The sequence below is a fragment of the Poecilia formosa genome, unplaced genomic scaffold (assembly GCF_000485575.1).
Source record: "Poecilia formosa unplaced genomic scaffold, Poecilia_formosa-5.1.2 Scaffold476, whole genome shotgun sequence".
Taxonomy (NCBI): domain Eukaryota; kingdom Metazoa; phylum Chordata; class Actinopteri; order Cyprinodontiformes; family Poeciliidae; genus Poecilia; species Poecilia formosa.
The window spans coordinates 333,703-347,634 of NW_006800415.1; positions in this window are offsets into that span (position 1 = coordinate 333,703).

The following is a 13,932-nucleotide window of genomic DNA, read 5'->3' on the forward strand; positions in this document are numbered from 1 at the left end:
AACTCGGTTTGAACTATTTTGCAAAACAGAATGCAGAAAAATCTCCATCTCTGGATGTGAAAAGCCAGCAGAGAGCTACCCTGAAGTCATGCAGCTGCAATCGCATTAAGCTCACATTAGCCCTTGAAAGCACCATTTTAGACTGAAATTCACAAAACACTTTCGGATTAGTTTTTGCTTGCGTTGGTCTAACGCATAAAATCTCAATAAAACACAATCAGTGTCTGTAGCTGCACTGAGACAAAATGTGAAAAGGCCCTTTTTTTTTTTATTTGGTGTGATGCTTGACCATTAAAACAGATGAAACTAAACTCACAATCTGGTTCAGGTCATCGGATCTTAGTTCTTAGTATGTGGAAAAACTGAAAAGAGACTTTAAATTCAATCTTGACATGTAATGCAATGACACTGGTAGTATTGGTAAGCGTTCCAATGAGCTTTATTCTGCTGGATGTGGTATGTTTGGACTTATTTAGATCTGGGTTGAACTGAGGCTCTCCAGGACCTGAAGAGGTGTGTGTGTGTGTGTGTGTGTGTGCGTGTGTGTGTGTAAAGGGGGGGACGAGATGGGGACTGTTAATGCCAGTGGGCCCTTAGGTACACGTGTGTAAGTGTGACCTTGGGAAGTGATGACCTCATCAACATCCCTGCCTGCAAAGCTAATCTGTTTCATTCTGAAGGATGCTCTCGCAATGGAGCCACTCATGAAGGTGACATTGGTGAGTGGGGCTGCTGGTGGCGTGGACACACACCTCTCTCTTTCTCTCTCTCTCTCTGAGGCGCATACACAAGCACGTTGAAATACGGATTACAGGCACGGCACATGCAAGTAGGTGAGTGTGCTGCAAATGGGATAGAAAATGTGGAGAAAATTCATAAGAACTCTCGTTAATAAACCACCGCAAATGCAAAATAAACCTCCTCGGTTTGCGTCTGCTCAGGGCCAAAAACCCTTGCAGCAGCAGCCGCCGCCGCTGCGTGACGCTGGCAAACAGATCAAAATGCTGCAGATTTCTGCTCTCAGGGCAACCCAGTTGTTTGTGTTTTTGTGCATAAGTTTGGACTCAACAAACATTTCCGCATCCACGTGCAGTTCGGTAGCTAATCTCCGGCAAGCACCCAGCAGGTGTGAATGAAAATAAAGCTTAAGAGTTTTTCTAACCTCGGGGCTGAGTTGCTGCACTAGAGGAACTTTGACAACTACACCACTTTTTTTTCTTTTTTTCCCTGATAGTGTCATCTTACACTGCATGCATCTTCACCCTCCCCACTGTAAACACATGCCCTTAAGCAAGGCACCTCTTGCTGATGCGGTGGAGCTGATGGGTAAAGAGATATGAGACTGCAAAAGCTGATTGCATGCGAGCGATACTAGCGAGAAGCTGAGCGTTCTCATGGAAGGGATCAATGCATAAGGCTGACGAGGCGCCGGTTGATGTTCGTTTTATGGTTCTTACCAATATGCTGCGATGTCACATAAAAATATTAAGGATTCATTGGCTGAAAGTTTAATTGTACCCATGCAGTTTGCAGAAAGGAAGAGGACACTTAGAGAGACATTTTCGCAGAAGGAACACGTCACTTCTTGATGGGAAATTTGGGATTTGTTCAAGTATTTCTAAAGGAAAACTACAGGACTCATCCCTCGATTAAATTAGTGCTGCAGTGGCACCGAACATGTTAGGAAGTATTCAAACTTTGCGTACCAATTATTCGTCGAGGGGAAAAAAAGTAACCCTTTGGCAAATAACAGTTTGTTTACAAAATCATTAGTGCCAAATGCATCACTGGCTTTAGCATTTCCTTTTATGTGTACTTTCCTTTTTAAATTGTTTGGCGTATCCATCATTTTTTTGTTTAGTAGTCTGTGACGTTTTATTTCAAATGCATCGTGGAATAGGCCGTGGCTTGATGAGGACCCACATTTATCACGCTCAAAATTAGAGGACTGTTGGAGAAAATGCCATCTTGTGGTCGCCGACTTTCCATAACAGACATTAGGAGTTATGTACATGCCTAACCCCTAGAACCCGACGGACCCACCGGTGGGTCCAGCTGCCACGACCTCGGCTCGCTCTGTAAACAAAGGCTCCACGTGCCTTTAAATTTTTTTTTATTTTTTATTATCCGCTAAAAGAGGCTTTGATCTTTCAAAAACTATTCCGCATAAAGGTTTTGCCCAAAATGTTAAGTTTAAATTTATTTATACCCCCTGAGGGTATAAGAGGCTAATGGTTGTTTGGGAGGAGTGAGAGAAAATGCCTTCTTTTACTGTTCCGTCCAAACAGGAACGCGACAGACGGGATCGGTATTGAGCTTTCTGGTTATGGTTATGAACTACGGTCTGGTTATGAACACAATACCACGCTCCTGCTCAGGGTTAAGTATGGTGGAGGATCTGTATTGCTGTGGGCCTGTTTCTCCTCTAAAGGCCCTGGGAGTGTTGTAGGGGGCACCCCAACGTAAAATAATTCAAAAATAAAAAACTCGAGAGATTTGTCAGAAAACTGAAAAAAAAATGGGTTGTCACTGGGACTTTCATCAGGATAATGATTCATAGCTGGATTCTCACAAAATGGTTCACAAAACATAAAATGAACCCAGATCTGTGGTAGTCTCATGCCTCAAACCTCCTACAGGAAACGTCTGTGGTAAACCAGAGAGAAGAAAGTGTCACAACACTGACCCATGGCTCTAGATCAGGGTTCTCAAACTACAGTCCAATCAATTACATTCTCATCATGGCGTCACATTCTTAAAAACTGCATAAAAAACACATCTCTTTAAATCTGTTTACATGTTGTATTTGCATAAACTGATGATAGTTTGCTGGTTTCTTATGTTGTCGTTAACTTGTATCTACAGTGTCCTATAGTGTTTTGAAAATGTGTGTTATTATACATGTATAATGTTATAAAAAAGTAGACCCAGGAATGAGCAGCTTATTTGATTCAGGTGTGTTGAAGAAAGAGAACATCTAAAAGTTGCAGAACAGCGGCCCACGAGGACCAGAGATAGTGACAATGCACCCAATGAAGATCTGCGATGATGTGGAGCTTTTCCTTTTCCAAATGGTCCAGAAACCAGAGTCCATTAAATTGTGAACCGCTATAAAATACCAAGAGACCTTAAATAAAACTCTGGAAGTTTCAGCCGAAAAACTGAAACAAGTTGTCATTGGCTCTTCCAGAAGAATAACGCTTCAACAAAGATAACGATGATCAACGTTGGTATTCTTCTGAGTCCATATTGATCCCAAATGCAAAATCATATTGAAAACTTGTGGAATGAGCTAAAGAGAAGAGGATGTAACAGGACCCAAGGATCTAAATGATCTGGGGAGACTGCATGTCAAAGCGCCTCATGCCCATTGTTAGCATGGGAACCATGGTAGAGTGCATGACATTCTTAATTAGACTGTCACTCAGTCTTCTGCCAGGGCAAAGATCCAAATTATACTGCCATGGCAACGCAAACATGGTCCACCAAATCCAAAATTGGCTTTCTTACAAGGCTGTATGAGTCCCAGACCTAAGTCCAGTTGAAAACCCTTGGGAAGAGATAAAGAGAAGAGCAGAAGAGAAGGCCCTACATGATATAAGGACATGCGTGACAATGCAACTCATGGCTATTGTTAAGTACGTTGGAGGATCCGTGATGCTGGGGGCTTGTTTCTCTTTCATAGAGCCCAGAAACCTTGCAAGAGTGCATGAAATGATGAGTTTTTTGAACATTTCGAATAATTATACATCATAAACGTAAACTGTGGTGACATGTTGTTTTGAAAGGACAATGAGAGAAAAACGCATGAGAAAATCAACCATTTTCTTTGGTTATCTCAGTCCCCAGGTCTGAAATGCTACTTTAAAAAATCAGTGAAGTGAACTGAGGAGCCCCAGGACGACTTGGGAGAAATATTCTGTAACTAAGAAGCTGAAAAGTTTGCTCTACAGTGACTTCACCCTCTCAAATCTCATCCAATGTCACAAAACAAAAACCCTACACGGCAACGCGAGCGACCAAGTATCTTCATAGTGTGTTTTTGTCAGTGTTATTAACATTTCTGAGCAGATTCAGCTGCTGTTTTCCGTCGTTGAAGGGAGCCGGCCTGTTGTGAGCTTGTAGAGCGGCGGACTGCTCTGTGCCTCCCCTTCAACTGTGTTTCTCTCAGACTCGGAGGAAAGCATGAGTGGACGGTTTCAAGCTCCCCTCTCGCTGAATTGATTCTACTATGGGTCTTCAAGAAACACGGCGCTGAAGCACAGGGGCGGACAGCTCCGAGCCCGTGTTTCCTTCTTCTCATTTCCCCACCTTAAACGGGCCACCGTACCCTGATTCTTCTTTATGTCGTCCTTAAAATTTAGCATATCACCAAAACGGGAGCGCTACCGGTCAAACCGCGTTTCCCCGACCGCGCACGTCCTCGGCTCCCCCCCTGTACCCAAACATGGTATATTCCACAATTTATTCCAGGGAAAGACTGACAGTTTTTTGGGTCATGAAGCAGCTGTTCAAGTCAGTGGTTCGCCCTCCCTCCGCAAGAATAAGGAATTAGTACATTTCAAATTAGATAACGACAAACGGCGGAGCAAGAAGAGGCAAAAGTATGACAATATGTCCGCAGAGCAGAGTAACACATTTAAACTTGAGGGGAAAATATTTTAGTTTATTTATAAATTAAAAACTATTTTTTTTTGTCCATGGCTGATTTATAATATCTCTTCACAATATTGCGTTGTCTTTTTTTTGTTGTTGTTTTGTTTTTTTGTTGGTATCTCCTTGAAATGAAGCATTGTGGCAAACAATTAAGGCAATTTCCCTTTACAATTGTGGCGATGCTTTAAAACTGCTCATCTATAACGGATGGAAAATGCCTATTGACCTCTCTTCAATAAATCCAGTTAAGGTTAGTTCACTCAACTTACCAGTTTGGCCTATTTGGACACGTGGACCTCCATCTGAACCAACTTAGCTGCTTTAGAGAACTATATTTCTTCCTCCCGAGCGTCCCCTCTGATTTGCACCTAATTTATTAATTACAACACATTCTCACACACTCGTGCATTCAGCTTCATACTGAGTGCATTGGAAAGCGTTGAGTGTATGAGGCCAGGCTGGATTTGTGCACATACATTGTTTTTGTGCATGCGCGCACGTTCAGCATGGGTCAAGCCCCTTGGAAACAGCAGCAGAGGTCCTCTGCTTTTAAGTGGATTAAAACTCCTGCACAATCCCCAGAGCCGGCAGGCATTGGACAGACTGGGGTGTAGTTTAGATGAGGACTTAAGACTGATTATCTCTCATGCTGTCTTTGTTTTTTTGTTGTTGTTTTTTTTTTGCTGTTCTGATGCAGAAATGGATAATGCTGTTCTGTGTTTAAATCTCTCTGTTTAGCATATCGAATGTGAAGAAGATATTTAATATTTGGTTCAGATTCCTGCAGTGCTGGTCAGAATTTTATGCACAAACAGGGTCAAATATACAGAAGTTTAATGCTAACCTCCTTTATCTGGTCCAAAAGCACTGTCTGATGTGGATATGTGATAATTATCTTGTTTCCTGGTTTTAAACAGGTAACTGTTGATTGGTGGCATTAGTTAATAATTTGTAGGGGTGGATTTGGTGGTTTTACTTATGGCCCTTTTCCAAGAGAACCAACTCGGCGCAGTTCGATTCGGTTCTAAACGTTTTCCAACAGTAACGGTTAGTGGTACCAACTCCTTTCTTAGATCCTGATTGACTGGGGTTTTGAGCATGTGGAGTAGGGCTGAAAACGTGACTTCTAAAAATTGCCATTCACTGACCGGCTAGTTGTTGGAGTCACTGGTTGCATCAGAACTAGTCTTGCATAGCAAAACTTCCCCACAGCCACAGCATAATGCCTCCAACTTAGCGCAGGCCATTGTCTGGACTTGTCATTGTGGAGAAATCCCAGTTTTTGTCTCCTAGCCATAAAGTGTCTCTTTAGTAGGCATTTGATTCATCCATATGTTTTGCCTCATTTTTGAGCAAGCATTTCCTTTTCAGCCACGGTTAATGTTACGGTGGGTTAACTGTGGATTGTGACGGCGGTGTTGATGTAGATTTTAGGTTAGGATACGTTCCAGCCTTTCTGGTTCTCGGGCTGATCTTAAACACCCATCCATCATCTTGCATGCTTATCACTAGTGGGGTCCCAAGCGGCGCTGGTGTTTATCTGTGGCGGTCGACTGGTGAGAGGCGGGCTGCGGTCCGGACGGGTCGCCACTCCATCGCAGTGATCTTAAACATCCCACCCAATTTCCATTTCACCCAACAGTAATGGGGGAAACTACTTCATTGCGTGCATAAAGATCCAAAACCTACATCGAAACTGAATTAAATATTAATAAAACAGTTTAACATTAAGTTTATTACTTGGGCTCGACTTCAACCCTATTGAAGTTTCCAGACTATATTTAATAGTGGCAGGAAACCAACCGGTTTAAATAAACTCTGGTATCGTTCTGGTTCTCCCAGCCATAATTACACCAGGCCATTGTTGATGGCTACAACATTATGCAGCTTACAGTCCACATTGAACTTGCATGGTAAATTAAATGCCCCACACTTGTTTTTAAAAGTTTAAACTTGTCCTATCATCTTTCATTTTAAATTCAATTTGGTATTTCTCTCCAGTGATGAGTTTATTAAAACGTCTGAGTTTTTTTAGGTCTGAATATTGTATGTTTGGTCTACTGTTTCATGCCAGGACCATTTACTTTTTCTTTTTGTGATAAAAAAAAGTATATTTTATTATCATGTTGTAATAGTAACCCTGTTACATTTGTATTTTAATTAATATTTCACTGACATTGAAGGATCTCTTCTACTAGAAATATGAACAACACAGAGACATAATCTTAAGATTTTTCTGTTGGATCAATAGATTTTTACCTTAATGTTCTGAACCAAAAAAAAAAGCTAAAATTTTCTCAATGCTTTCTACAGTCTGTGTTAATTTTACCAGTCGTGTTTGTGTGTCTGAGGCCACAAAAAAAAAAAATCAACAACAACAACTGTATAGGCCTACCTATACAACTAGAAAGAAAACAAGAAGGAAACTGTTGCTTGCTTAAGAAAAACATAAAGGTCAAACTGAAGTCTGCCAAAGAGAAAGACCATAACATCTGGATTAATTTTGTTTTTAACAGATGGATTTAGAAATGAATTGCTTGAATAAAAAACCATAATGAAAGTTTGGCACTGAATGTAACACAGCTTTTCAGGAAAATAACCATCTACCAACTACAGAGCACGGAGGCGGAAGTGTTATGGTTGCAGAACGGTTTGCTTCAGCAGGAGGATTCACTCTGCGGCGAGTCAGACGGAGCTAAAGGGAAACTGTGAAAGTATTTAGAGATGAAGATGAACTAGACCCTGCTGCATAACAAAATCCCAAAACACAGCAGTAAATTTGACACGGACGAGCAAGAAGAAATAAAAAAAAAAATTAAAAGTCCTGTAATAAAGTAAAAATCCAAATTCCTTTGTAACACTATTAGGGTTAGGCGACTTGAACATGCAGGAAACCCCTCAATCACCTCAGAGGTGAACCCGACTGCTGGATGAATACAAAATGGAAAGTCCAGCTACTAGGAGTTAGAGTTAAAATTTCCATTTTCATTTATAGAATTTGGTCATTGATTAAAACAAGATTGTGTTTGTTGCTTAAATGGAATAAATCCAGCTCTTTCTCGAGCGCTGAATACAATAAAAAACATAATTAGACATTGGTACGTTTCCTAAGAAATGCCTACTTAACACGGGGCCCCTGATTGTTACACACGATGACAGCTGGTCATTTTACAAAAGCAGAATTTACGTGTCTCAACAAAGGAGCAGCTTGTTGACATTTAAATATTGTGGTGGAAGCATCATGATCTGGGGTCCCTTTAGCATTTCAGAAAGAAAGGTTCATATTTTCCACCGTCACATTCAACTTAAGAATGACTTCACTGGAAAAAACAGTAAAAAATATTTTAGTAGCCTAGCCAGTGCTAAAGAGTTTGATTAATATGCTGATTTATGACTTGCATGCGCGCTTGAAAGTCAAAATGTACAAAAAAAAATAAAATAAAAATCACAGTTGTAAACAAATAAAAGTGGATTTTGCTGTGTTGTGTTGTGGATTTGGCTCCTGGAGTTGCATCAGTTTTTCTCTCCTGATGTTGTCAATGTACAACACAGTGATGCAGAAAAGCTGTAAAAATTACAGCTTAAGAGTTAATGACTGTTAAATAGCGCACTCCCAGCCAACAATGTAATATCATTTTCAAGATTCATTGGGCAATGTACTCTCTGCTTACCTGCCAATGCTGCAAACTTGTTGCTGAATTCGTCTGCGATGCTGCGCCCTCAGAGCTCTGCGCTGCAGCCAAAATGGCCACAATGGTAAATTCACTGAGAAAATGAAATTATCTTGTTACAATGCAATGTTCTGCTGGGATCTCTTGAGTTACTGTGACACAATCCACCCGCTTTAACAGCGTTACAGCTCCTCTTTTAAAAAAAAAAAAAAACAGGGCAGCTGAAGTTTCACATCAAGGTGCATTGGCATGTTATAATCAAGCTCACACTTTGTTCAGAATTTTAAAACATCTAGCGTGCCTAATGTCTGCAGTAAAAATGATGACATTCAGTTCATTCTTATTTAAAAAAGGCTGATATTATGCTTTATAAATCATATTTTTTCTCCATATTATCTCTTAGTCACTTAAATAATATAGAAAACAGTTATTTGCTTTGTTTATTTGTCATTGACTGCCTGTTTTCCTGTAATTTTCCTTAAATGTTGAACTCGTGATTCAGCAAAATGTATTCTTTTTTGTATTTTAACCGTCTCCCTTGTTCTAAAACCTAAGAAATGAGAAGGTCCTGCGGTCTAGCCACCAAACCGAGCACAAAGTGTGTCTCTGTAAACCTGGGAAAGCTCCATTTCTCAAATGCATCATGTGAGTTTTGCGGCTCGTTTGTTTACTATGAGAGGGAGATAAAAATGGCTGCTTGGAGTCTAGGAGTAGCTGATCTAAATCCCATTCAAACGGGGGCCGCTGCCCGTCTCTCGCGGTCATCCGGTGAGAGTTGGAGTACACCCCCCTGGCCGAGTCACCGGCTCATCACAGGGCATGTTTCAAAAAGAAACACGCGTTTCAGACTTGGAAAATAGTTTTTAGTTTTATTCATCGGGAGGAACAGAAAAGACTCGGTGATCTTCACTGACTAACCTTCGTGTTTTGTCCTAATAATAAACTGATGTGAAACTTTATAAACTGCTGTGCAGCAGTATTTGTCCCCTTGTAAACAATACTGTATTCACAGTATGAGCTAACCAGTCCTTATGAGGTTAAGTTTGATATCCTCCCCACACCAAGTTTTGTCTTTGTGATGTAAACGGAAACACAGTCACCGCCAGCAGCTGATTCACAGTTTGCTTGTTCGTAATCCATCTTTGCAAAAACGTTAGAGCTGTGAGCATTTCTGCTCTGCGTCACACAAACAACGTCTTACTGGAAGCGTTTATGGCCGTCAGCACAGCCGGTGACAGGTGAGGATGGGTTATTATAAGACTTTGCTTTACTGTTATTCAAAACCGAAGCAGCTTCAAGCGAAATGGACGACTTAAAACTTCCTCACAATCTTCAACATAAAGTTTTGTGGAATAATTCAAGGGAGAAAGACAAAAGCAAGACCGAGCTTCATAAAAAAGAGCTGCCTGCTACAGTGATTGACGAAACTACGTTGACCTGGACAATTACTGTCACTCATTACGGTCTGCAGCTGCTCCTAATGTAACCTGTTGCATATGAATGTAAACTCCCCAACTCAAGTGGGGGGGAAGGCATATTCAAAGAGCTATAAATGATCTGACTCTCTGAAAAGCAGATTAAAACCAAAGCGCCCTCTACACCTCTGGAAAATGCACTCAGGACAACGCCCGACTCCGTTCGGCATAATTACGGCTGATTGGCCTGGCGAAGGTTTTGTGCTTTGCTAACATTTTCATTTAAAAATGCAAAGAGCATCTTAAAGCGACGGCAATAATCAGGATCCCGGTTTCCCAAATGAATAAAAAGTGTAATCAAAGTGAAAAGCAGGTTATGGAGATAAAAATAAAAAGATTTCAGAACAGAATTAAATCTGTCAGTAAACAAGCCAAATATCAGTCCTGATGTTGCAGTGAGGATGTAAGAAGAATTTCAGGAGAAAGGGGGGGATTGTTGCTTTTAAATCAAGTTTGTTGGCATGGAGACCTTTTCAACTGGAGCTACCAGCTTTAACAAATATACAGCATGATGTCGACAGACAGATTCAAAGACTTCTGTGTAACTCCTAACTGGAAGAGTCATTTTTATCTTTCACACTATAAATCTTACTGGTGAGTGCAAACCTAACCAGCAGCGTTTTCTGTTGTGATTTTTCTTTTTCTTTTTTTTTTTTTTATGGTGACGCAGTAAAAGTTGGAAGTGATGGCGGTTCCAGTGTACAGGAACTCCTCACAGTTGCATCGAAGTGTAGGGTGAAGAGTAAGCAGTGAGGCTAAGAGCGCTGAGATAAAATTACAAACTGTAGCACTTCATTACACGCTGAGCTGTCATAACCAGTAAGGTGTGCAGACATCCCTGTTAAAACCCCATAAAATGAGAATATAACAAATAATTTCAAAACTTTTTCCTGACATGGTTGGTTTAGAAATTTGCAAGAGGAGATTTTTTATTATTATTTTTTTAAATGTGTGTGTGGGGGGGGGAATAAAACCCTAACCTGTTCGTTTAATACTGTCTGAAAGGCTCAATTATACATAAATTATTCTAGTGGATCTAAAAAACCTCAAATACAATCAAATTAAAAAAATCTTTATCATTTCCAGCCGTTGGAGAAATGTAAAATTTGTAGAGAGGATTTCTTTGCACTTTCTTTGTAAGAAAACACTAAACATTTTTATTGCCTAGTTAAACCAAACTGGAAACAATGCCAAAAACAACACCGAGCTTCAACAGAAGAACAAAATAACGTCAATTTAAAAAAATAAAATAAAAAAAAATCGGTGGTGGCAGCATCACGGTTTGAGCTGAAACTAGGAGCGGTGTCTCTTTTGACCCCAAAACATTTCAGGATTTCCTTTTTCAGCGTCATATTGGGTTCAAATGAGCAAAATAACAGCTTCAGCCAGCAGAAGGCCTTTGACAGGCAGTTTTGGAGAGGAAAAATGAAATCTGCCAGATAATCTGTGTTTACCTTAACAAGCCTGTGGCCAAGAGATGTCCTCACAACCAAACAGATTCAGGGAGCTTTGCTAACCGAGAGGCCAAATGTCTCTAAGCTCAATATGTTATGTTAAAGTAAACCTGCCTGTTTTGATTTTCTGTACCGACGGCTACGTTTTTGATTAATCTAAATGGGTCTGTGGTCAATGATGATTTACACTAAGCTAAATAAAATGTTAACGTTGCTCTGTTGAGGCTCGCGTTTGGTTAGGTCAGAAGCAGCTTTGTTGCTGCTCTTTCTCAGGGTGGCCCTTCATCATCCTCCCCTTTGAATGAAACCAACATGTTAATACTTGATTCGCCGCTCATCCAGTAACAAACCGAAGTTACTCGGCAGACACTCCCAGCCATTCGTTCCGGTTCCCCTGCAGCTTTCTCTCACAAATTAGGAGCCTGTTGCTTCAGACTTTGAATTTCACGGCGGATTTCGCCGCCTCGATTCAAGATAACAACGGCGTGTTTTTACATTTACGTGACGACGATAAGCCTCGAACTAACGTTATTGCTTCAGTTTCCTCCAGCTGTGGTTTTGTTTCACGGCTGAGATTTGACCCGAAGACCTTCTCCAAGCGGAGTCGCCGCTTCCCCACTGAAAAGCTGCTCGACTGTTTCGCTGGAACAAATCTGACACGCGGACAGTTGAATGATTCATTCATGTATTTTCTTTAATTTTGGAGGAAAAGCTAAGTCAGTTTAATTTGGCTGCTAACCTGTGACTCATCAGCAGTTTTTCAGTGTGAAATTGGTGAATAGATTTCTCTTGAATAAACACAAAGCCTAATCAAATGTTTTCTCATGTTGCCATGTTTCAGTAACTCAGCAATGTATTAGCACTACAACAGTGTGTAGATGACAAGGAAGGAGGAGTGAAGTGCCGCCAGAAAACTCAGAAATGTTGAGAGCAATCTCAAAAATGTTCTAGGGAAAAAAATCTGAAATTTCTTGAGCTTGAAAAGTTCCAAATTTGTTAGAAAAAAATCTTGGGAAATTTGCAACTAACCTGAGAAATTTTCTGGGAAGAAACTTGGTCATTTCTGAACTTGAAAAGTGACGAATTTGCTTGGGAAAACTCTGAGATGTTGAGAGAAATTTTCTAGAAAGCCATTTTAATTGTTCAAACACCAATTATACTTTGAAACGTTCTCAGCCAAAGCGTTGAGGGGATCCGTTTTGGTGACCTCGGGATCTGGTCTCTGTTTTCTGCAGCTGATGTGGTTCTGTTGGCTTCAGCAAACTGGGATCTCTGGCTTTCACTGGAGCCGAGTGTGGTGAGGCTTGAGTAGGATTGAGGTCAGCTACTTCTAGATTCCTTTTCACAGCAAACAAATGTGTCTCGAGCCTCAAAACTCACATGATACATTTTAAAAAGATTTCTCCGAGGTTTACAGATATGCGCTTTTAAGCAATCGTTCATTCTATTCTTAGGTTTAACAACAAGAGAATGATTAAAATGCAAAAATATAACATATTTTCTTGAACCACAAATTCAACATTTATGAAAAATGAAGGGAATGGATGCAGTTAGCAGTGAAATGTTCGCAGGCACTCTTCGTCCAGGACGGCTGAACTAGAGCAATTCTGCAAAGCAGAATGGGCCGGGAAAAAAAATAAATAAATCGTTGCTGTGAAGAATTAACTTGGCGGGACTGAACACAAATGAACAAAACAATTTTCAGATTTATTTTTTGTAGTAAACCTTTTCTCCACGCCTAGATTTGCGTTTGTATGTCAGACAAAATCCCGAGGAAACACACTGAAGTTTGTGGCTGCAACATGGACAAATAAGAACATCAAACGGGTGCGAACACTTTTGCAAGGCGCTGTATACATCGACTGTTCTGAGAGCAGATTTATTTCTGTCGTAATCAGTTGATGCAACCGTGTGCAATACGAAACATCTTCGATGCTTCAGGGAATATGGAATTATCCCTCCATAAACCTGCATTGTACTTAAAGCTCGCCTTTTGCGAAACTTTGAGTGATTGTGATTTTCCACTCAAGCGTTGGCCTTTTCAGCTTCCTTGTGAATGATGCTTTTAGCATTCATCCCATCCGATTTAGTAAACCAAGCCTCCAAAACTCTCATTCATGCTCACGATACATCTGGTTTCCTTGGACACTTTTGGTTGCCTAGGAATGATATTTCAGTTGGCGATGACGTCACCTCCAGTGCTCCTTACCTCCCGAATCCAAAGTGTTGCCGCGCCTCAAGGAAAGCAAGTCCGAGCAACAAGAACAATGTCAAATTAAAACACTTCCTGTTTATTTTTTCTTCTCTCTTTTTGTATTGCATATATTTAAATAGATTTAACTCCATCGTTTCAAAAATGTACTCCTTGCCTCTGAAAAAAATCCTAAGAGATGCAGTGGAATCAGGCCTCACAGAATCCCACGGTGCCAGATGAATGTGTACCTGTATGGGTGTGCGTGCGCGCGCATGTGTGTGCGTGTGTGCGAGCAGGAATGCGTGTGTGCGTGTGTGTGTGTGTGAAGATAAAAGCGTGTGTGCTGTGTGAGTTTGTGTCTACTCCCAGCCAGCCTCTAATGGGGATCATGTGTGGAGTCAGCAGTGCAGACACACAAAAAACATGCTAACCCAACCCCTCCACCCGAGGCTCCCCACCACCAGCACCACCACACACACACA